Source organism: Amblyraja radiata, chromosome 10, assembly GCF_010909765.2.
Source record: "Amblyraja radiata isolate CabotCenter1 chromosome 10, sAmbRad1.1.pri, whole genome shotgun sequence".
Lineage (NCBI taxonomy): Eukaryota > Metazoa > Chordata > Chondrichthyes > Rajiformes > Rajidae > Amblyraja > Amblyraja radiata.
In genome coordinates, this window is record NC_045965.1 from 22638934 (window position 1) to 22664255 (window position 25322).

Below are 25322 nucleotides of genomic sequence, written 5' to 3' on the forward strand. Positions count from 1 at the left end.
TTGCCTACCTGAGTTCACCTCATTTGCCTACATTTGGTCAATAGCATTCTAAACCTTTTCTATTCCTGCTAATACCTGATTAAATGTGTAGGAAAGAACTGCAGATGCTGGTTTAAATTGAAGATAGACATAAATGCTGGAGTAACCCAGCGGGAAGGGCAGCATCTCTGGAGAGAAGGAATGGGTAATGTTTCTTCATACATTGAATAAGTATCTTTTCAACATTGTACCTCTACCAATTCCTCTGATGGCTTGTTCCACATATCTGCCACCCACAGTGTTAAATTCCTGCCCTTCACGTTCTCTTTAAATCTTTCTTCTCTTTCCTTAAATCTATGCCCTTTGCTTTTAGACTCCCCTCCCCTTGGAAAAAAGAGTGTCAATATTCATCTTATCGACACCCCTCATTTTTTTATAAACCGTTGTAAGGCCACCCCTCAGTCTCCAACTTTCCAGGGTAAAGTCCCCTGCCTATCCCGCCTCTCCTTATAACTGAAGCCCTCCGGTCTCTATTGGAGGTACAGCGACATATTAACATGACATCGGCTCATAGTACTCTTGTTCTGAGTCAGAAGGTTGTGTGCTCTCACCAACACCCCACTTCTCCCCACCAAACACATTGAGGGTGGTGGTGTTGCATACCAGACATGCAGTATTTTAGTTCAAACATTGAACTGAAAACACCACTGCCCCCCTCGGATGGATGAACATGCAGCAATTTTCTTATCAAAGAAGAAGAGAGGAATTTTCTCGGGTTTCCTGACCAACATCCATCCTTCAACAACAATTGTGCTGTTTTTGTGGATGCAAGAAACTGCAGATGTTGGTCTATTTAAAAAAAACACAAAATGCTGGAGGGACTCGGCAGGTAAGATAGCATCTCTGGAGAAGATGGATATGTGACGTTTCAGGTCGAGACCCTTCTTCAGTACTGTTCTTGTCTGACTATAACACTGCTGTCTGTGCGACTGTGCCGTGTGCAACGGTTCGGTCAAATTTCCATGAAAAACATTTCATTATCCTTCAAGCAGTTTGTCACATTCTAATGGAAGATGGAGATGGAACCAACAGACCTTGACGCTAAAGTGGAAGAATATGTGTGAAAAATATAAATGGAGGCAGAAAAGGAGATGTTAAATGTCAAAACGTTGGTGGCAGCAGAGTGGTGGAGCAGTAGAGTGGTGCCTTACAGCATCAGAGACTCGGGTTCGATCCTGACTACAGGTGATGTCAGTACAGAGTCAAGTCAAGTCAAGTTTATTTGTCACATACACATACGAGATGTGCAGTGAAATGAAAGTGGCAATGCTCGCGGACCTTTGTGCAAAAGACAAACAACCAAACAACCAAACAAACTATAAACACAATCATAACACACATATTCTTTTACATAATAAATAATGGAAGGAAAAACGTTCAGTAGAGTTAGTCCCTGGTGAGATAGGCGTTTACAGTCCGAATGGCCTCTGGGAAGAAACTCCTTCTCAACCTCTCCGTTCTCACCGTATGGCAACGGAGGCGTTTGCCTGACCGTAGCAGCTGGAACAGTCCGTTGCAGGGGTGGAAGGGGTCTCTCATGATATTGTTGGCTCTGGAGTTGTATAGTTCCTGCAGGGGGGCAAGTGAAGTTCCCATAGTACGTTCGGCCGAACGCACTACTCTCTGCAGAGCCTTCTTGTCCTTGGCAGAGCCAATTCCCAAACCAGATGGTAATGTTCCCGGACAAGATGCTTTCCACCGCCGCTGCGTAGAAGCACTGGAGGATCCTCGGAAACACTCTGAATTTCCTCAATTGCCTGAGGTGGTAAAGGCTCTGCCTTGCCTTACTCACGAGTGCTGAGGCGTGTGATGCCCATGTCATATCCTCGGAGATGTGGACTCCCAGATATTTAAAACAGTTCACCCTATCCACAGGTTCCCCATTTATCCTCAATGGAGTGTACGTCCTCGGATGATGTGCCCTCCTAAAGTCCATGATCAGCTCCTTCGTTTTTTTGATGTTCAAGAGGAGGCTGTTATCCTGGCACCAGAGTGCTAGACCAGCCACCTCCTCCCGGTAGGCCTTCTCGTCGTTGTCTGAGATCAGGCCCACCACCACAGTGTCATCAGCAAACTTAATTATTGAGTTGGAGCTGAACCTAGCCACACAGTCATGTGTGTACAGGGAGTACAATAGGGGGCTGAGGACGCAACCCTGGGGCGATCCTGTGCTCAGGGTGAGGGACTTCGATGTATTCCCTCCCATCTTGACTACCTGGGGCCTGGCGGTGAGAAACTCCAGGACCCAGGCACACAGGGAGGTGTTGAGCCCCAATTCCATTAGCTTCCCGGCCAGTCTGGTGAGGACTATCGTGTTGAAGGCTGAACTGTAGTCTATGAACAGCATCCTCACGTAGCCCCCCTTCTGGCTGTCCAGATGGGAGAGAGCGGTGTGCAAGACCTGGGAGACCGCATCGTCCGTGGATCTGTTCGGACGGTATGCGAACTGCAACGGGTCCATGTTCCGAGGGAGGAAGGCGCAGATGTGTTTCTTCACGAGCCTCTCAAAGCATTTCATGACTACCGAGGTAAGGGCCACCGGACGGTAGTCATTCAGACAGGCTGGGGAGGCATTTTTTGGCACCGGTACAATGATGGATTTTTTGAAGCAGGCAGGGACCACGGACTTGTCCAGGGAGAGGTTGAATAATGTAGTGAGCACTGGAGCTAGCTGCGTAGCACAGGACTTGAGTACTCGCCCCGAGATGCCATCGGGGCCTGCAGCTTTTCTCGTGTTCACCCGTGTCAGAGCCCTCCTCACGTCATGCTCGGACAGCGAGAATGTGTGCACATTCCTCCCTTCAGCTTCGGTAGCCAGCCCGCTGGCGGTATTGTCGATAGTCGGCAGACCTGGAGTGGTGTTGCCCCTTTCGAAACAAGCGTAAAAGGAGTTCAGGTCATCAGCTAGGGAGGTGCCGGCACTTGCGGATGAGGGAGGGGTGCTCCGGTAGTTGGTTACAATCCGTAGCCCCTGCCACAGGCGTCTGGTGTCCTGCTGCTCCATCTGTAACTCCATCTTGTCTCTGTACCTTCTCTTTGCGTCCTTCACCGCCCTTCGCAGTCGGTACGACTCTGCCTTGTAGACGTCCATGTTTCCTGATGCCAGGCCCGAGTTGTAGGCAGCGGTGCGAGCATTCAAGGCCACACGAACAGACCTGTCTACCCAGGGTTTTTGGTTCAGAAAGGTGCTTACCCTTACCGTGGGGACGATGTTGTCGGTTACTGTTGCGATGAAGTCCGTGACTGCTTCTGCGAACTCACTGACGTCACTGGAACTTGTTTGGAACATATTCCAGTCAACATCACTCAGTGCATCTTGCAGCATGGCCTCTGACTGGTCGGACCACCGCTTTACGTCCCTCGTCTCTACCGCTTCCCGAACTATCCTCTGTTTATACTCCGGCAACAGGAAAATGGCAGCGTGGTCAGATTTTCCTAGGGGAGGGAGTGAAACGGCCTTGTAGCCTTTCCTGAACGGTGTGTAGCAGTGGTCCAAAGTTCTCTCCCCCCCTGGTGGCACACGTGATGTGTTGGTAGAAGTTCGGCATGACCTTCTTGAGATTTGATTTATTAAAATCTCCAGCCACCACCATAGCCGCATCCGGGTACTTGTTTTGATGTCGACATAGCACATCGTGTAGGGCCGATAGTGCCAAGTCGGTGTCCGCATGCGGTGGAATGTAGACGGCTGTGACGATCACTGAGCCGAACTCCCGGGGAAGGTAGAATGGGCGGCATGAGATCGTCAGGTGCTCCAGGTCCGGCGAGCAGGAACGGGAAAGCATCTTGATATTTCCAGGGTTGCACCAGTTGTTATTGGTCATGAAGCAGACTCCTCCACCCTTGGATTTCCCAGATGCTTCTGTTCTGTCAGCATGGTGGACAGTGAAGGACTCGGTTGGGCAGATTACCTGATCCAGAATCAGCGAGGTCAGCCATGTTTCAGTAAGGCAGAGGATGTTGCAGTCCCTTATGTCCCGCTGGAATCTGACCCTCGCCCTGAGGTCATCCAGCTTGTTTTCCAGGGACTGGACATTCGCCAGAAGAATGCTGGGCAGAGGTGGACGAAAGGCTTGGGCTTTCAGCCTATTCCGAATGCCCCCCCCGCTTCCCTCGATGTTTTCTCCGGGTTTTCCTTGCAGCCGAGCTCCCATTGTTGTTGCAGCAGCTTCTGCTGATCTCTGCTGGCCATGCTGGATCAGTAAGTACAGAATTTAAAAAGTCTCCATTTGCCCTGGAGTTTAGATTTAAGAGGGTTTCCCTGTCATAGTTTGTTAGTACTAGGGAGTTAGAACTTAGAAATAAGTTAAAAAGGAACATAAAAGTTAAAAACACACACAATTTTCGTGGAGCTGCCACAACGGCGACTGGACAGGGCCGCGCCATTTTTATTCGTTAGTACGTTCTCCCTGTGACCGCGTGGGTTTTCTCCAAATGCTCCAGTTTCCTCCCACATTTCAAAGAGGAACAGGTTTGTAGGTTAATTGGCTTCAGTAAAATTGTAAATTGTCTCCAGTGTGTAGGATAGTGCTAGTGTGCGGGGTGATCACTAGTCAGTGTTGGTGGGCCGAAGGGCCTGTTCCCACACGGTATCTCTAAATGTCTGAAGTGTCAGGCTTCCTTAAAAGTGCCAGGTTCTAATACAATGTAATTCAGGCTGTTAAAAGAAGGAAGAAGGAAAATAGCAAAGGCTTTGATTATCGTGTTGTAGTTTTTTTGGGCTGTGGGGATGGTGCTGTAGGATTGACTAATGTGGAAATTTGTTTAAAAAGGAAAAGGACAACTGATTACAGGCAATTAGCCTAACATCTGCGGAGTGTAGATTATTGAAAATCTTCTGAGAGAACTACATAAATCAGCATTTAGGGAGACATAGATTAATTAAAAACAATCCGCATCGATTTGTCACAACTCACTGCATTGACTTGAATTGGCACTTGACGAACTCACATGACAGAACGATCAGGTCAAGGCCAGTGGGATCTAAGGGAAAGTGACAAGTTGGTTCAAAATTGGTTCAGTGGCAGAAAACAAAGTTCAATGGGAATTTTAGTGACTGAAAGGCCTTATGCAATGGATAGCCACAGAATTCAATATGAGGCCTCTATTTTGGGGGCTATATTTAGATGTGGCAATTAAAAAGAATCAGTTTTTGATAGTGCGGAAGTCCCGAGGTTAGATTGATTGGGTGGGCAGAAATGTGGCAAAAAGAATTCAATCAGGAGAAATAAACGGTGCTGGAAGTGTGATAAATGGAGATTGCAGATGCTGGAATCATGAGTAACAAAATATTACTGCTGGTGGAACCCAACGGGTCAGGCAGTCTCTGTGGAGGAAAATGGACAATCTCTACTTTAGTGTTCCACTGTGCAATCTCCGCAATGTATGCCCACTTTGAAGAAGTTCTGAGTCTGAAGGGCCCCAATCAAAAACGTTGTCTGTTCATTTTCCTCCACAGATGCTGCCTGGCCCGTTGAGTTTCTCCAGCAGATTGTTTCTCACTCGCGGTAAAGATAAGATACTACGAAACATGGAGAAACAGAGTACATGTTCATTGATTCATAAAGATAACAGGATTGGAGAGCAGGTGATTAAGGATGCATATGGGATACTTACCATGAATCCTTTTTTATTCCCTGTTGACAAACTATTTTCTGCAGCTGTGGAATCCAGTTGGGACAAAGTCTCAGGATAAGACTATTAGGTTTAAGCACATTAAGGTTCTTTATTTAAGGGATTTTAAATCTTTCTTAAGGGGTTGTAGATGCCCAATCATTGAGCATATTCAATAGAGAGAGACACAAATAATCTGGATAAAGACAGGAAAGTGGATATGAAGGACAGGATCAGCTGTAATATTGAGCAACATTGAGACAGTGTAACTGATTCTTTAGACTTTAGAGATACAAAATAGAAACAGGCCCTTCGGCCTACCGAAACCACGCCAACCAGCGATCATCCAACACACTAGCACTATCCTACGCACTATGGACAATTTACAATTTTTGCCAAAGCCAAATAATGCACAAACCTGCACGTCTTTGGAGTGTGGGAGGAAACCAGAGCACCCATAGTCGGAATCGAACCTGGGTCTCTGGTGTTGTAAGGCAGCAGCTCTACCGCTATGCCACTGTGACTCCTGCCTCAAGTTCTTGATTTCATGTTCACTAAACTCCCAGTGAGACATAGAAACATAGAAACATAGAAATTAGGTGCAGGAGTAGGCCATTCGGTCCTTCGAGCCTGCACCGCCATTCAATATGATCATGGCTGATCATCCAACTCAGTATCCTGTACCTGCCTTCTCTCCATACCCTCTGATCCCTTTAGCTACAAGGGCCACATCTAGCTCCCTCTTAAATATAGCCAATGAACTGGCCTCAACTACCCTCTGTGGCAGAGAGTTCCAGAGATTCACCACTCTCTGTGTGAAAAAAGTTTTTCTCATTTCGGTTTTAAAGCATTTCACCCTTATCCTTAAGCTGTGACCCCTTGTCCTGGACCTCCCCAACATCGGGAACAATCTTCCTGCATCTAGCCTGTCCAATCCCTTCAATTATTCTCAGAGTTCTTGTTTCCACTGTCCTCACATGGATTGCAGTGAGGAGACTAGGAATTTTTGCCAGCCATGATTAGTTAAATGATCAAGTGTGGAACATTCTCCGAATTTATGTTGCTTTCTTGTTGAGCTTCACAGTCCACAGACGATGTGGGAGCTTATTGAATGCAACATTTAAATTTCTGGTTTTTATAATTAGAAAAAGTGTTATAGACTGTAATGAATTTCATTGTTACGTATTTGTACATCTGACAATGAAACTCCCCTGATTCTCTTGATTCTTGACTTGAAAACAAAATTCAGCAACACGGTTTTGAAACTTTTTATTGGGATGTATAAAAGGAATGGTAGCTCCTGGTTTATGCAACTTAAAAGAATACTTGACGGAGGGCTAAATGTGTTGGCTTTCCATTTGTGAAGCTGTGGAAACACTAAAGGTTGAGAATGTGGCTTTCCCTTCCAATACTGTGGGGTGCATGATATCTTGGTTATGCTGCTTTTTTACTATTGACTTTTGTCGTCACTGGTAATGTAATTAAACTGGCCAGACAGTGTAGTTAAAGGTGAAATTACAGGCCTTGTAATTAATATGTTAAAGTATGCAGTAACCGGACATAGAAGTGATCCCAAGCAAGTGCCTTGGTAAGGTTGATACCAGCGAAGCATAGCTTGGTCCCTGAGACATGGTTCTGGATATAGGTAAATCCCAGAATCACTCAGATAACACAGCTACACATACTGATGTAATGTACTTGCTTCATCATTACATATTCTGTATTTGTCGTCAACATATTATGATGCCTTTCCTAGAAAGTTTACTATTTTTGTTCCAAAGGTTTCGTAACACTTGGCATTGTTACCAATGCTTTCTCTCAGCCACTTGGTGAAGCTGTATCCTGATCAATCTCTGCACTCTCACCAGCACAATCGCACCCTTCCCACAGTATGACAACTAGAACTGCACACACTACCCATATAGCTTAACTAGTGCTTTGTAAAATTGCAATATTATGTCCCAGAATTTAGAGTCTATGCCCCGATCTATGAGGCAGGCATAGGATTTGCCATCTTCACCGCATTCTCTTATTGCCACTTTCAGGGAACCTTGGACTTGGACCTCTTCATTTTGTCTCTGCTCTTCAACATTCCTGACCGCCTTACCATATACTACTTGTCAGGATTAAATTCCATCTGCGAATCTGCTCAGCTTTCTATCTGATCCATTCTGCTGCTGCATTCAATAACCTTTCTCTAACGTAGTTTAGTCTAGCACACACACTATTAGTCACGGAATCAAAAATACCCATCTAGATCCGAGAACTTTAGTTATGGAGAGAGTTATGGATCGGCAGGGATTGTCTTCCCATGAGTGAAGGAGGCTGAGAGGATGACATGATGGAAATGTATAAAATGATGAGAGGAATCGATAGGAGAGATAATCAAAATATTTTTTTCCTATGATATATGATATAAAAATAGGAATGTTACAACATTTTGAGATTTTAAAAATCAAGCCTGAATTTATCCCATCAGATAAAGCATAAAAATAACTTTAATTTGATACCTAATTCACTTTCATATCTTCAGTATTAAAAAAGTTATGGTCATTTTCATACTCGGAAATTAGCATCTTGTTCTCTATTACGTTTCCATTATCTTAACACAAAAGCTGTGATCAAGGACAGTCAAAAGCCCATAACGTTCTTAAAAATTAAGAGAACTGAATGAAATTTTCAGTTATTATAGATTGAAGCATTCTGAAACAAATCTGAAACATCTTACTTGGATGACCTGAAATTAAAGCATATAATTAGTTACTTACTTAATTGTAGCTAATTACAAAATTGATCATTGTGACGGAAATAGTAATAAACACCGAGACTGCCTTGAAAATTCAAAAATGTGATATTCTCAAGATCAGAACTTTAATATTATTGGATTATATGCTGTAAATCCGTAACAGACAGGTAAAGAAATCACAATTTCTAGCAAAAGACCATGTCTTTATGGATAAGATCAGTTGCTAGCTGGTACATTAGCATATCATAATCAGTAGCATCATCATACTCCTCAGATTGTAACCAATAAGCAACTTAGTGCACCTTGTTTTTCCTCAATTTTTCAATTTTGGCATTGTAAAGTTTTTGCTCTTCAAACCACGCATGACATATATTTCTGCCCACTACTTTCCCATTAAGAATGTCCTGTAGATCATCACATTTGGAGTAGTCCAAATTCGGATAATCTCTGCGAATGCTGTCTAAATCAGTCTCTTTTGCTGTGCATTTGGATTGACAATTTTGCATTTCTTCTTCGGAGACATCTGTTAAAAATGTAAAGAAAAAAAACACTGAACAGCATTAACAGAAACCAGTTATTATTTGCAGTTTTAGAAAATAAAGGTAGAAATTATAAAGTTAAACGCTAAAACAAATAGTAAATACCCAACAAAAAATTCATATTCATTAGTTTCATCAAATCAATTCATCTAATCAATTAAATTAATCTAAATTAAATTTCACTTTATGATCTTATATGCCAAATGGAAGGAATTTAATGTTTAATTCCCATAAATTAATCCAGAAACATCCACTCTCAAGATAATCAAAATCATTATTTTTTTGCACAATACATCTGACTAAAACTGTACTGTGGCTATTTAGTATGAAAATATTGATCGTGGATAGACAATACCACAAAATATAGATGATTTAGATGTTCTTATGACATGATTGTGCAAAAAATAATGATTTGATTATCTGGAGAGTGTATGTTTCTGGAATGTGATCGATTGGAATGTTGCCGTTGCTATTAATTTTAAGCCCATATCGGCAGACAAGACACGGCCGATTCGTATGGGGCCTAAATAACATTTTTCGCAACATAAGATTAAAATGAAGCCACACCAAAAAGCAAAATAATATGTTAAATAAACAACATACCTTCTGTTTTGTCCTGATATTGCGATCCATGATGTTAAAGGCATTGTAGGCGTTAGAAGTCGCGTTTAACTTCAATGCAGTGATTAAATCGTCCAGCAATTAAAAAAAAAAAAAACTGGGAACGGAAGCCGAACGATTTTTCTTCATCACCTAGCAGCCCGAGGAAATCCCTCTCTGACAACCAATACAAACCTGCATTTTAATCCCCCCCCCCCCCCCCAAAGCCTCCGAAATCATATGCACAGGCAGTGGCAGATCTCTTGTGCCGCTGATGGTAGGTTTTGTAACAACGCTAATAAAAGCAAAAGGATAAACAAAAGAAATGAGAGCAAGGAGTTTTAAAAGGGAACCAAGGGGAAAGTTTTTATACCCAAAGAGGGTTGATATCTGGAGCTCACTACCAGAAGAAGTGGTGGAATCAGATAGTTACTATGTTTTAGAGACATTTAGACAGCAAGGCACCTTCCTAATACAAGCAAATGAGGATTAGTGCAGATGGGCAAAATAGGTCGGCATGGATATGGTGGGCCTCTCATCTTTAAATCTAGTGCCCTCTTGCCTTAGACTCCTCCAAGGACAGTGATTGTCTACCTTATCTATGTCTCTCATAATTTCATAAACCTCTCTAAGTCACCCCTCAGCCTCTTTTACTCCTGGGAAAAGACTCCCAGTCTACCCATTCTCCCCTGATAACTTTAATTCTCCCGAGCAGGCAACACCTTTGTGAATTTTTCTTGCATCCTCTCTTGCTTAATCATATCCTTCTCATAGCATCACAACCATTACTGCACTGTAAGGTACCGTTCTAAATCTTGTACTCAATGCCAGAGCCGATGAAAGCAAACCGAATGCCTTCTTCACCACCCTGTCTGTATGTAGCGCCACCTTCAGGGAACTGTGCACCTGTACCCGGTCTCTGTTCAGCAACATTTCCCTGTGACCACTCAGTTCTCTCTCCGCCTGCTTCAAGTGTTCCCCCTGTCTTTTTGTCTCTCACCAATACCCCATCGGCTTGGTTTATTGTGTTACCTACTCAGATAACTTTTGATGACACAAAGAGAGTCCATTCAGCCCATCAGCTCCCTGCAGTTCTGAACACAGCAATTCCTTCCAGTCTCTTCTCCTAATTCCCCATACCCCTGCAACTTATTCTGTCTCACACAACTCCCTCGATCTTTCTTGCCATAAACCTATACTGGTGGATAATTTACAAAACCCAATTAACTTACTAGTACATCTTTGGGATAAGGGAGAAAACAGGGCACCCAGAGGAAACCCACAGAGTCTCATGTAAACGTGTAAACCCCACACAGACAGCAGAGGAGGTTGGGATTGAACCGAGTTGTTGAAGCTGTGAGGCAGCTGCATCAGCCACTGTCAGTCTCGGCTAGGTGTGCTTAGATGGGGTACCCTTGTTGTGTTCTCTCTTGCTCGGCAGGCTCCAGCTTCTCCCTCTGGGGAAACAGTCTCTTCAGTGCTGAATTGTGCACAGACCAGACACACTGTTTTGAAAGTCGTGTTCTGCCATTGTCTCCAGTGTCTCACAGCAAAATCTGGCACTGGGAGTCAACTGTACACATGTCTGTGTTGAGCAGAGCAAGAGTAGTTGCCAGGAATGAGCTCCTATTTGTGAGAAGCACTGGTTAAGTATCTCAAGATGAAAATTGCACAGCAATCCTGAATAAAGCTCTTCTCATGGCTTTATACATGTTCATATTTAGGAGAGAAAGGATGTAAAGCAAATATTTCAGTAGCCTTGGAAGTCAAATAATACATTTTGCATTAAGATGCAATTAGTTAAATCAGTTTAAATTATTTAGCAGTGCAAGTTAACTCCAGGTTATTATTAAAGCCATCACAATTGAAAGTGATCTTGTGGAAATGCTTGGCTCTGCAGGCTGATTCTCAGCCATACTCTGGAGTGGGGTTGCCTGGGTTATTCTTCTGTCTCATTACACAAAAGAGAGATATGGCCAGAATTGGTGAACTGCATGCTCTCTGCCGCAAAGAGAGCAGCCCTGGTCATGGCCATGCAGAAATCTGTCCTGCTTAAGTAGGAACTGTAGATGCTGGAAAATCGAAGGTTGACAAAAATGCTGGAGAAACTCAGCAGGTGCAGCAGCATCTATGGAGCGAAGGAAATAGGCAACGTTTTGGGCCGAAACCCTTCTTCAGACTGATCTGTCCTGGAGAAATCTGTCCTGCTTCTCGTCTGCAAGTGCTGTTGATCCAGCATGTTATAGCAGCTCACCGACCCTACTCAAAGTACCACAGCTCATACACTGCTGCTCTTCAGCTTTTCCCCATCACCGCACGTGAACATGGTCAGGTTGAAGAAATTTCCCGTTTGCAGTTCTGCTCAGTGTACAAAGACACATCACTAATTCTTCATTCCCTGTGACAGCGGAGCGTCCCTGGCCTATATGGGTTTAGTGACAGTCACTTAGTCCACAGTATTGGCTGGGATGGGGGTAGTCTCTGAACCCACAGTGTTGGCTGGGGTAGTTACCCATAGTTGACTGGGGTGCGTGGTCACTGACTCCACAGTGTTGGCTAAGGTGGGGATGGTTTTCGGCCCTAATAGGGTTGGTGCAGTTCCTGACCCACTGTCTTGGGTGGGGGTTGCCCCTGTGCATAAAGGGTTTGGTGGGGATGGGTTGTTTGTAGTGGGGTAGTCCCTGGGCCTGCAGTGGCATGGGGTCATTAAGTTGAAAATGGTACAGAGGAGAGTTACAGGGAGAGCTATAGGAATAGGCGGGAATTCTTTTTTTTTTGTAGCGTAATTAGAGATATTGGCACACATGAGGGCGACTAAAAACCCCAGGTCTGACTGGATCTATCATTTTTTGGCCTCAACACCCACCAGTTCTGTGTACACATTCTCTACCCCTTGCCCTTTAAACAACTATTCATTGTTATTGGGAAGTGAGATTTGTCCCATTATAATTGCAATGAGCAGTTTATCCACCTGTGTCAGGTGTCTCATGCCGTCCGTGCCAGAATGGTTCCTTTTCCAAGTCGCGTGCTGATTCGGAGAACTGAGCCTCAGTTTTCTCTTGCATCTGTGCTGTGACAGACATGATTTCAACTCTCTCAGTTCACCGTTATCAGGCTGATATATTTACATTCCACTCACCAAGCCACCCAGTGAAGAAAGGTCTCATAAATCAGATGTGAAAATTACAGCTTCATACCAGGTTAGCCATCAGTTGAATTGCTCCGAAGATGGCTACAGCTCCAGGGCAATTCTCGAGTGCCCTGCTAATATATTCATTAAAAGCAGCTTCAAATAAATAAATTACAGGGGTTGCAGCTCATGTAATTAATCGTGTGCTACACGTATCTGTTGGACATTGGCTAGCTTTGCTTTATGCTTGGTCTGGGACCAGTACCTCATAAATGTAGTGTTAATACAATTGGAGGCGTGCATAAAGAATGTAAGAACTTAAGAACTGATTGAGTGAAGGGATCTTGCACCCAGGGAAAATACCCGATCGTGCCAGCTAACTTTCTTCCATCTGGCCAGAATCGATGTGCGAAACTACCTCTTTTATGTCATTATGAAATATGGAATCTATAAATGGTTGTTGAATTGGTGGAAGTGTCAGTATAATTTTGCTACTTCATGAGACACTGATGGTTATCTTACAGCACAGAATCAGAATACCTGCACTATTCAACTCTGCACCGCCACTATTCTCTATGCTAGCCTGGTCTATGCCCAGTCTCGTTTGCTTCTTAGGGTTCCTTTAATATCGCACCTTTTGTACTTTTTGTCAGGTTCAGATAAATGCCGAAATGAAGCGAGCATGTCATTCATCAGAATCGGAGCATTTCATTTGATTGTTCTTTTATTCTTCTTCCCACCCTGGGGGTGACCTGATGGAAACCGTATCAAAGCAAGTGCATGAATCATTTGTACTGCACTACAGTGAAATGAATCACGGCACCCTGCACTCTTATCAGACTGAACAGAGAGACTTCAAAAGATGCTCATGTAGGCCATTCAGTCTCCGTGGAGAGCTATTAGACCACGGAACAGATTCTTTGCCAGAGAGTAAAGATCAGATCATTCAGAGAGCTTCCATCAAACACAAGAGGACTAAATTTTTATTGGTCGAAATCTGTGCACCTTTAGTCTAACTAAACTTCATCCTGGATTTATATAACTGTCAGTCAGTAGAAACGCCTTTATTTCACAATCACAATAATACTTTATTAGCCAAGTATGTTTTGCAACATACAAAGAATTTCATTTGACAAGTCAGTCATACAAATAAAAAGCAACGAAACACACAAAATACATTTTAACATAAACATCCACCACAATGACTCCTCCACATTCATCACTGTGATGGAAGGGGAGAAAAAGTTTAAATCTCTTCCCTTCTTTGTTCTCCCGCGGTCGGGGGCCTCGAGCCCTCCTTTGACGGAACGATCTTGACTCCCATAGCCAATGGCGTTTTGGCCCTCTGCATCGTGGGGATGTCAGCTCCCCCGCAGCGGCGATCGGACCCCTGGGTCAGGGCTGGTCGAGCCTCTGCGTCGTTGGAGCTTCCCGACTCGGCCTCTCCCGAGACTGCGAGCTCTTGAAGTCCATGCCCCACGGTGGGTCTCAAAGTCAGTCCGAGGAGGCCTTCAGCTACATCAATGGTAGGCCGCAGAGTGACCGGAGTTGCGATCCGGAAAACAATCGCATCTCCCGGCAAGGTAACAAACTGGAAAAAAAAAGTTTCCCCCGACCCCCTTCCCATCCCCCCACATAAAACAAACCGGAAAACATTTACACAAACTTTTAACACACACTAAAAAAATGTTAAAAGACGTAGAAACAGACAGACTATTGGTGGGGCTGCCAATCGTGCAGCGCCCCTGTGGAATATCTCAGATAAGCCTTATTTTGGGTAAATCAGTCAAGATGCTGGTGTAATTTCTATGCCGTTGTTTTATAGACATAGAAACACCACGGAAAGAGGCGTTTTGGTTTACTGAGTGTGTGCCTATCATCAACCACCCAGATACACCAATCCCGCATTGATCCCCCACATTCTCAACCCCCAAATTCTAATCTCATCTAGTTATCCGGGACAGTTTGATGTGGCCAATTAACCTACCAACTCGAATGTGTATGGGATGTGAAGGAAACCCTAGTGGACGCAGGGAGAACTCTACAGACTTAGTATCAGAGGTCAGGATCAAACCATGGTCTCAGGTAATGTAAGGCAGTGGCTCTACTAACTGCACCACTATGTTCAACACAATGGTATGAACTTTGAATTCTCCAAATTTAGATAACCTCTCACTAACCCTCACCCCCTTTCTCCACCCTCTCTTTACCTCCCCCCCCCCCTTCCATCTCTTGCACCCCACCTGGACTCCTATCTATTTCTACCCCCTCCCACCCCCGTCCCTTCCTTCCCTCTGCCTGAACAATCTGCAGCTCTTCAAACGGGTCTCATACCTTCCTTTCTTATATCTGGTCTCTGTTCCAACCATCTGCCTATCACCTACCAGTATCTGAAGATCTTTGTTTCTCCACAGTGCTCTGTTGTTTTCAATTATTTTCCCCTTCCCTCAAAGGAAATCATTTATCCAGAGATTAAAATTGCATCCCAGAATCTTGTCCCAGTGGACGTTCTTTACTAGTCTCAATTTGTCTGTACATTGGTGCTTAATCATCCATTGTCACCACACCCGAGGCGAATCCTGTTCCATCCCAATCACTCCTTGCACCAAAACTTTTTACTAACTCCTTTGTCTATCTTTACACCTTTCATTCCTTCTGATTGCTGTCTGTTTGTATATTGCATACAGATTTTTTGCCAAATCACTTTCAAAGAGTTAGCATGAGAATGATGTTACGAATGATAGCCTTCTATAGTTCTCTAATTGTGTTTCTTTACACTGTGGTCAGTTCAGATAAAGTCTGGGGTTTGCTGCAAGGCAGCAGATGGTGTTGCACGGAATCGGGAGAAACGTGGTGAAATGTTTAGCGAGCTCTTGTTAAGGAGGAGCTAATACTAGAATTGGAGGCCCACTTCAGGGATGCTTAGACACAGATGGTTTAAACTCCAGATGCTGGTTTATACCAAAGATAGACACAAAGTTCTGGAGTAACTCGAACAGGCAGCATCTCTGGAGAATTAGGATGGGTGACGTTTTGCGACAGAACTCTTCTTCAGACTGGTCCCAACCTGAAACAACTCCCATCCTTTTTCGCCCGAGATGCTGCCTGACCCGCCGAGTTACTCCAGCACTTTAAGTGAAGCTTAAATGGCATCTTAAATATAAAACCTCCGGAATGGATGATATTCATTACGTGGTACGGTGGAGTCAGTATCAGCACAATTACTATATTAAACTTTTAATCTTCAGATGTCCTGGTTCAAGCTAAAACTAAAGACAAATAATAACCTCCGCACACATTTCCCTGCAAGTATCTCTGTTACTTCTTTAAAATATGCCCCTTCTTTGAACAAACTCTTAAACATCGCTTCTGAATCAGTTTCCATCTGAGTACACGCCTTAAGGATGTTCATCTACGTGTTCAATTAACAAAACAACGAGACAGACAGCCTGACACCTTGCATGTCATTTTAATGTTACACTTATCCCATCCCCCTGGATATTCCGGATTAAGGTTTTGTCAACAAATTAAAAATCAGGCTAATTACAAAACAATAACATTAGCCAACTCCGAAACACAAAGCTCTGAGCATTGGGATCCAGACATCACGGACAACTGGCCTCAGTTCCCCGCTCACATATGCCAGTGCTCTCTGTCTGAACCAGGGGCCACGCAGTGTTTTTGAAGATGGGGAGGCTGAGTGATCACTGATCACTGGCCTTGGGGGTACCTTGCAAGGGAGTAGAGCAACTGTGGGAGGGGGGTGTCCCCCCTTCCACGGTAGGGACTTTTTGAAATTTGATGTATTAAAATCATGTTTTAGTGCATTGTAGAAGTATGATTTCAATGTTTTTTGTTTGAAGTATTTTTAAGAGGTAACTTTTTAAGGGGTAACTTTTTCCACTCAAATGGGTGGTGGGTGAATGGAACAAGCTGCCAGAGGAGGTAGTTGAGGCAGGGACTATCCCAACATTTAAGAAACAGTTAGACTGATTCATGGATAGGACGGGTTTGGAGGGATATGCACCAAAACCAGGTAGTGTAGCTGGGACATGTTGGCGGGTGTGGGCAAGTTACGCTGAAGGGCCTGTTTTCACACTGTATCACTTTATTACTACATTATACCTCCACCATGCATGAATGCTTCAAAATCAAGTGGTCGAGTTTTATTGCCATATACTCAAGCATAGAAACATAGAAAATGGGTGCAGGAATAGGCCATTCGGCCCTTCGAGCCAGCACTGCCATTCAATATGTATTGTATTCAAATTTGTATTCAAATTTATTGTCATTGTCTCAATTAGAGACAACGAAATGAATTTTCCTTACAGGCAGTATCATAAAAATAAATAAATAATAAATAATAAAACATATTAAAAATAAAATTGAATTAAAAAAAGAAAAGCACAAACACAGAAAGTCCACGACACAACATAACACAGTGGCACCAAGGTGAGGAAGACACCATAGTCCAGCCAGCCTCCCCTCCGATCTTCCCAGATGTTCATCCGTGGTCTGGGCCTTCCGAGCACCCGCAGTTGCCGCACCGGGCGGCCCGATGTTCAGGCCCTCACGCCGGGCTGGTGGAACGCCGACGCCGATCCCCGACGGTGAACATCCTCCTCCTCAGCGGCCCGGACCTCCTGATCAGCCACCTCCCGCAGCCGGAGTCCGCAGCTCCCGAGTCCGCAGGCCGAGCCGGGCGGAGGCGCAGGACCCCGCGTTGTTGATCAGCGCCGCCCGCGTTGGGAGCTCCGCAAACCGCAGCTCCATGATGTCGGTGCAGCAGGTCCAGCACTCCGGGCTCCAGACGGCGATCCCCGGTAAGGCATCGCCAGCCCCGCGATGTTACAGCGCTGTCCCGCCGCTGCTGGAGCTCTGGTCGATCCCGGCAGGAAAGGCCGCGCCAATCCAGTAGGTAGGCCGCTGGGGGGGTGAGGACGCGACTCGAATAATAGTCGCGTCCTCTCCAGGAAGCGACCGAAGGACGGTATCCCCCTTACCGTGCCCTCTTCCCCCACATAAAGACATTTAAAAAAACATAAAAAACACACTTTAACATAACTAAAAAAACAAAGGCTGAAGGTGGAGGCTGCTGGCACCAGTGCCACCGGATCATGGCTGTTCATCTAAAATCAGTACCTCTTTGCTGTTTTTTCCCCTATCCCTTGATTTTGCTATTCCCAAGAGCTAAATGTAACTCTCTCTTGCAAACATCCATTGAATTGGCCTCCACTGCCTTCTGTGGCGGAGAATTCCACAGATTCACAACCCTCTGCGTGAAGAAAGTTTGTCCTCATCTCAACCCTAACTGGCCTACCCTTTATTCTTAAACTATGACCCCTGGTTCTGAACTCCCCCAACATCGTGAACATTTTTCCTACAGTTACAGTAAGTGAAAATCTAGCAGGCAAGCAGGATGCTTTCTCCAACCACCCCCATTTGAAGGCCACTATCTTCCACCATTTCCACCCAGTGCTTGGTACTTACTCCCAGCAGCCACTGGTTGTCCTCCAGGATGCACGGCGCCGCTGCCTGATCCATGCCGGTCACCTGGGCGAATGCGGCACAGAGACTCTCACGGCAGCAGCGCGACACTTCCGACGCCTCCGACGGCCCGGGACTCTTGCACTGAGGCTGCTCCATGGCCGGAGCTGCAGCGAGCGACTTGCCAGCCCGGCAAACACTCGCCAGCCCCGGCTCCCCGTCCGCATCTGTCCCCGCCGCTGCTTCCATCCCTCTCTCAGCCCCAGCTCTTCAACACTCGCGGCCCATGCAGTTGATATGAGTTTTTAAATTTTTATTGATCACAGAATTTCTCACAACAGCGTGAGAAATTTGTAATCAGCATGAGAGTGTGAGAATTTGGCGAAATGCGTGGTTCTCACACTCAATGCGTGAGAGTTGGCAGCCCTGACTTGGGTGATGATAGAGCTTGAGTCAGGGCACCCTCTAAACTGTATCAGGGCGTAGCAAGACTGTTCCAGACCGCTGGGATTACAGTGGAGGCTCTGTGGTTTAGAGCAAATACATGGCATCAAACAAGCTGCTGGAGGAACTCAGCAGGTCAAGCTGCATCTATGGAGGGAGAGGAAAAAGAACTGTTGATGTTGGTATATACCGAAGATAGACACAAATTGCTGGAGTAACTCAGCCGGTCAGGCAGCATCTCTGGAGAAAAGCATCGGGACCGTTTTTGGACTGAAAGTAGAGGTTGATTTCTCTCATTTCAAGTAACCATTGCATTCCCTCCCTTCCCTCCTACCCCAGCCCAGTCATCCTACTAGTTCCACTGTTCACATCCATGTATCCCTTCGATATCACCTCTTCCCCAGCCAACAATGGGCCATTATGGGCTCCACCCTTCTTTGGTCATCTGTTGCCTGTCCTGCTTTGTTCTGGCCTTTTCTTACTTCCAGTCCCCTCATCTACTTTCAGGCTGAAGAAAGGTCCTGACCCATAACGTCACCAATCCTTTTTCTCCAGAGATGTTGCCTGACCTGCTGACTCTGGCACTTTGTCTCTATCTTTGGAACATTTTGGGTTGAAACCTTGCATCAGTGCTGAGAGTGGGCCAGTAGGTGGTACGTGGACCTAGGAGGGGGTGAAGGATGATAGACCTATGGATCCATGTAGTGGAAGGGTTGGAGTTGTGAGACAGACGCAGGTGAATGATGGATAGAGACGCACTGAAGAAAAAAAAGAGGCAGATGGAGCCAGGTGCGGGATGGGAGGATGAAGGTAGGGATAGCTACTGTGTTTCAGCCTAAATCAGAACTGGCCCTGATGAGGATCATGTTGTGGGACCACAATGGCAAATCTGTGATCTGGGGCCACTGTGTGGCGGTTGGTATTATCAAAGGGATTAGTAGTCTTAGAAGATTGTAGGATCGGTGGGACATCTGTGTGGGATTTAAGGACTGATCACAATTCACTTGGAACCAGTACAAGGAGATTAGATCCTGGGACACAGCCTATTGTAAGCATCTGCAGACTGTCAGTTCTTTGTTTTTGTGTTTTTGTATTGAATTCATTCAGCTCATCAAAATTGCCCATTTCATGGGTCCTATTTCCCAATGTAACTGTCACCATGCCCCATGCACAAGGTTTCCTTAATATTGAGTGACATTTTAGCCAGCAGGCAATTTAAAGAGATCAGACCCTGGGTGACTTCATGTAATGAAATGTCATGTTCTTTATTTGCAACAGTGGACATGTCAGCATCTGTTTCAAGCTAATGCTAATGCTCTCAATTATTTTTAAACCAAACAAATGCTGGCCATGTTTTTGGTGAAATAGTGGTTGTGCTTTGTGTGGATCATCGCTGGAATTTAATAATAGAAAGGAGACTGCCCTGGGAGAGTTGTCAGCTTCTGTTGTGACCTTTGCAGCCTCCTTTCTCTTCACTTGATCTGTTAAGAAAAGTGCAGTGAAGAAACGGACCATAAAAGAATGTAGTTGCACAGGGTTCTGATATTTTAATTCTCAATCGAACAATGAACGCTGAGATTAAATGAATTTAGGTCATCAAAATCACCCCTTTCCTGCCAAATAACATGGCTGTTCTACAATGGGCCTCGCCTCCCATGAGATCCCGTTCCACACCACTTGTCGACTTTCCCTGATCATGGACTTTAATTTCTTTCCACTCCACACGTCCACTCTGCCCATTCATGGACTTTAACCCCCTTCCACAGCCCATATCCACTCTCCTCAATCACAAATTTTTATCCCCTTCCAAACCACATGTCCATTTCCCCAGTTTTAGTAAACCAGCATCTGCAGTTCCTTGTTTCTACATTCTGTTTTATGCACTTTATCTGCATTTTGAATCGCCTTACATTGGATCCCAAGCATAATTTAACATGGACTCCATCAACTCTCAATTTTGATGGAATGAAGCTGTTTTTTTTATTAGCATTGATCAAATGTTTAGTTCATACATCCATTGCAGACTAATATTTATGGGAAGTTAAGACTGTTTTATTGTCAGCAGTACACCATGAGAGTTTAATTGAGCCTGTGAGCCGAGTACTCAAGTAAGTGGGCATGATGCTGAGATGTGCACTGTTGTGTGATTTCAGTGCTGTACTCATAAACCTGGTAGATTGAACCCGGGTCTCTGCTGCTGTAAGACAGCAAGTGTACTGCTGTAACACCGTGCTGCCCCTGTTTCTACAAAAAACACCATTACCATTAGAACATCTTACTTTTCCAGATAATCAGCCTTTAACATGCTCACTTAATTCATTAAAACTTACTGTTATCTGCAGCCGGTGTCACATTTGCCGGTTTTCTGTGGTCATTAACTTTAAATTACTGTTTTAAATTTATGCTTTCTGATGTCCTAGTACCATCAGTCACTGAAAGTAAGCACACAGGTGCAGCAGGCAATGAAGAAAGCTAATGGCATGTTGGCCTTCATAACGAAAGGAGTTAAGTATAGGAGCAAAGAGGTCCTTCTGCAGTTGTACAGGGCCCTGGTGAGACCACACCTGGAGTATTGTGTGCAGTTTTGGTCTCCTAATTTGAGGAAGGACATTCTTGCTATTGAGGGAGTGCAGTGTACGTTCACAAGGTTAATTCCCGGGATGGTGGGACTGTCATATGATAAAAGGATGGAGCGACTGGGCTTGTATTCACTGGAATTTAGAAGGATGAGAGGGAATCTTATAGAAACATATACAATTATTATGGGATTGGATACGCTAGATATAGGAAACATCTTCCCGATGTTGGTGGAGTCCTGAACCAGGGGGGACAGTTTAAGAATAAGGCGTCGGCCATTTAGAACTGAGATGAGAATAGAGCTCTTAGGTCTAGCGGAATCAAGGGATATGGGGAGAAGGCAGGAACGGGGTACTGATTGTGGATGATCAGCCATGATCACATTGAATCAAAGGGCCGAATGGCCTACTCCTGCACCTATTGTCTATGTATCTATGTATCAAATCAGGAATAATTAACCACATTGGAATACATGTTTCAGATCTATGTGTGGAAATTCATTAGGCATTTACAGATATCACCCCCCCCCCGTCTCTCATTACCTAACCATTGGGAGTGTGTCACTGCTTGTTCTGTGCTCTCTCTCTCTCTGAAAGTGAACCACAGCTTGAGGCTTATTTTTGTTTTGTCATTTTATTAACCTGAATTGCTACTTGGTGATTGGTGTTTCCAACTTCCAGATCCTTTGACCCCTATGCCCAATCTTAGGCGATTATTTTCCATGGAAAATATTAACTCCTTGCAAATTATAGCACCTCACAGTAGTCTGAATTTGTAATTTTGCAAATTATTTGACCATTCTGAAAGATTATAACTGCCATGTGTTGTGGTGCAGTTCCCCACAGTGTTTAATACATTTCAGTTAACAAAACTGCAGTTTGTCATTCATAAGTTCATAAGTTCTAGGAGCAGAATTAGGCCATTAGGCCCATCAAGTCGACTCTGTCATTCACTCATGGCTGATCTATCTTTCCCTCCTAATCCCTTTCTCCTACCTTCTCCCCATAATTCTTGACACCCATACTAATCAAGAATCTATCTCTGCCTTAAGAATATCCATATCTTTTGTACTGAGAATAATGGATCTGTTTTGTAAAGGTATTTTGTTTTATGAACTCTCAATATAAGCAAAAGAATCTTCACTCTTCAGCTTTCTCAGCCCACTCTTAACACTAGACATCAGCAAAATACCATCTGATAAATGCCTTTCAAATCCAATTTCCGTGTTTCTACATTTTTTAGAAATGAGATAGCACAAACCCTGCTGCTGGATCCCACGCGTTGAATAAGATAAGTTGCACCTTGCTCTGGGACACTCTGTAGCTTACTGCTACACGTCGCTGGGAAATCCTTGCAGGAAGCCTACACCTCCATAGACCAGTTATGGGCGGACAATAAATGCCACCTTTGCCTGTGATAATTGCATCCTGAGACTGAAAATTATAATGCTCTAAAATAGTGGAGTGATAAATAGTGCAACAAACATTTTTGTCTGCAGATAAAAAGTGTAGGAAGGAACAGCAGATGCTGGTTTACGCTGAAGATAAACACAAAATGCTGGCGTAACTCAGTGGGTCAGACCGAATCTCTGGAAAAAAGGAATAGGTGACGTTTCAAGTCGAGACCCTTCTTCCGACTGAGAGTCGGGGAGAGGGAAACTAGAGAGATGAAATGGTACAGAACAGATCAGAACCAACACTGATGACCAAAGAACCCACAATGGTCCATTGTTGACTGTGGAGGAGGTGATAAGGGGAGAAGGCAGGAGAATGGGGTTGAAAGAGAATGATAGATCAGACATGATTGAATGGTGGACTAGACTTTAATGGGTCGAATGGCATAATTCTGCTCCTATTACTTATGAATATGAACTCTCTGTCTGAAACGCCACCTATTTCTCTTCTCCAGAGATGCTGCCTGACCCACTGAGTTACTCCAGCATTTTGTGTCTATCTTTTGTCTGCAGATACATGGATAGGAAAGGTTTAGAAGAATATGGGCCAAACACAGGCAAATGGGACTAGCTTAGATGAGGCATCTTGGTCGGCATGATAGGTTGAACCAAAGGCCATGTTTCCCTGCTATATGTCTCTATGACTAACGGGGAAAAAAATCAATGGTTTCTCAGGGATTTGTGGTATCCACCAGTTCAGGCTCATGGCATGGATACCCCATCTTTGGCATGCTCCTTTTTCCTGGACAACCTCACCTGAGAATGACGTTCCCACTCTAGCTGAAATCTTTATACCTCAGACTATTACCAAAGGTACTCTCCTGATGTTGTTCTGCCACTCTGAAATTCCCACGTTTTATTTCAGCTGAAACAAGTGAAACTGTGAGCTGGTTTTGCCCTTTTCAATTAATTCTTGCTTTGTAGTCCCAGAGGCTGCGTCAGAATAAACCTGGGAAGCAATATCACACAGTGCCCATCATACCGGAGGTTACCATTCAAAAAGAGCTGTCTGTATTTAATTAATTGCACTCCTCCGAGGTTTCAGCACAATTCCCTTACCAACCAACCATATACTGCAGCATTAAACAGAATCCTATTGGTGCTGATTATAATACTGAATTTGTTGCTAGTTTTCATAGCCGGGCTTTTTACCTTTCATCGTTGAGGATATAACCCAGCTTTACAAAATGGAATGAAAGCAGAAAATACTGAAAGTATTCAATCGGTCGGACACCATCTAATGAAAGCCAAACTGAATAAATATCTTAGGTCAAATACTCTTTGTGAGCAGTTTTGGGCCCCATAATGAAAGGCCTAGATAATGAAAAGGCCAAATAATGAAAGGCCCAGATAGAGTGGATGTTAAGAGCTGGATTGTTGTCTGAACTGACTGTGGTCTGCTGGTCAAGAAGTCCAGAAGCTAGTTGCAGATGAAGGCCGCAAGTGCAAGATCAACGATGAAAGTTTAGGGATGAGATTATTCAGTATTATGGTGTTGAATGTTGAACTATAGTCAATGATTAGCAACCTGACATAGGTGCTCTTATTGTCATGGTGATCCAGAGCTCTATGTAGTGCTGAAGAGTTGATGTCCGCTCTAGATCTATTTTTAATTTTTGCATATTGCCAGCGGTCTAGATTGCCCGGAAGACCCGCGAAAATGTGGACCTTTATCAGTCTGTCAATGTACTTCATCATGATTGATATAAGAGCTACTGGGTAGATTGTCATTATGACAGGTCACTATTTTCCTTGGAGACTGGAATAATGGAGATTTCCTTGAAGCAAATGGGGACAGTAGGGTATTGAAGTGAGAGGTTGGCGATGTTAGTTTAGAATGTGGCCAGTTGTTTGGCACACAATGTCTTCACCTGTCTAGGTACTCCATCTTGGCCACTGCTTTCCAAGAGTTTACCCTCATGAAAGGTTATGGAAGGATATGGGTCACATGTCGGCAGAAGAGATTAATTTATCTTGACATCATGTTCGGCACAGACATTGTGGGCTGAAGGGCCCGTTCCTGTGCTTACTTTTCTATGTTCAATGAAATCAGATCTGCATTCTGACACCAAGATGTATGGAACAGAGACAGCGGGGGATAAGGACTTTGGAAAATACTTTGTAAACTAATCAAATATGTTGCCTCATTGTCATGGAGTCGTAAAGCTTAGAAACTGGCCTATCAATCCAAATTGCCCACACCAACCAACATGTCCCATCTACACTAGTCCCATCTGCCTGCATTTGGCCCATACATATCCCTCTAAATCTATCGTATCCATGTACCTATCTAAATGTTTTGTAAACTTTGCGATAGTATCTACCTCAAATATCTCCTCCAGCAGCTCATTTCATATACCCATCATTCTTCGTGTAAAAAAGTTACCCCTCCGGTTCCTATTAAATCTTTTCCCCCTCACATTAAACCTATCTATTCTGGTACTCGATTCTCCTACCCTGGGCAAGAGACTCCATGCTTTTACCCAATCTATTCCTTTCATGATTTTGTACACTTCTAAAAGAATACTCCTCATCCTCCTGTGCTCCAAGGAATAGCTTGCTCAACCTCTTCCTAAAGCTCAGACACTCGAGTCCTGGCAACATCCTTGTAAATCTTCTCTGCACCATTTCCAGCTTGTCAACATCTTTCCAGTAACATAGTGCCCAAAACTGAACACAATGATCTAAATGTGA

General features: G+C 44.2%; 1 protein-coding gene across 3 annotated transcripts in view; it reads left to right on the forward strand.

Annotated features, from left to right (window-relative positions):
• rabgap1l (RAB GTPase activating protein 1 like) overlaps positions 1-25322 on the forward strand; it is a 271539-nt gene that overhangs the window by 117206 nt on the left and 129011 nt on the right. The window lies entirely within an intron of this gene.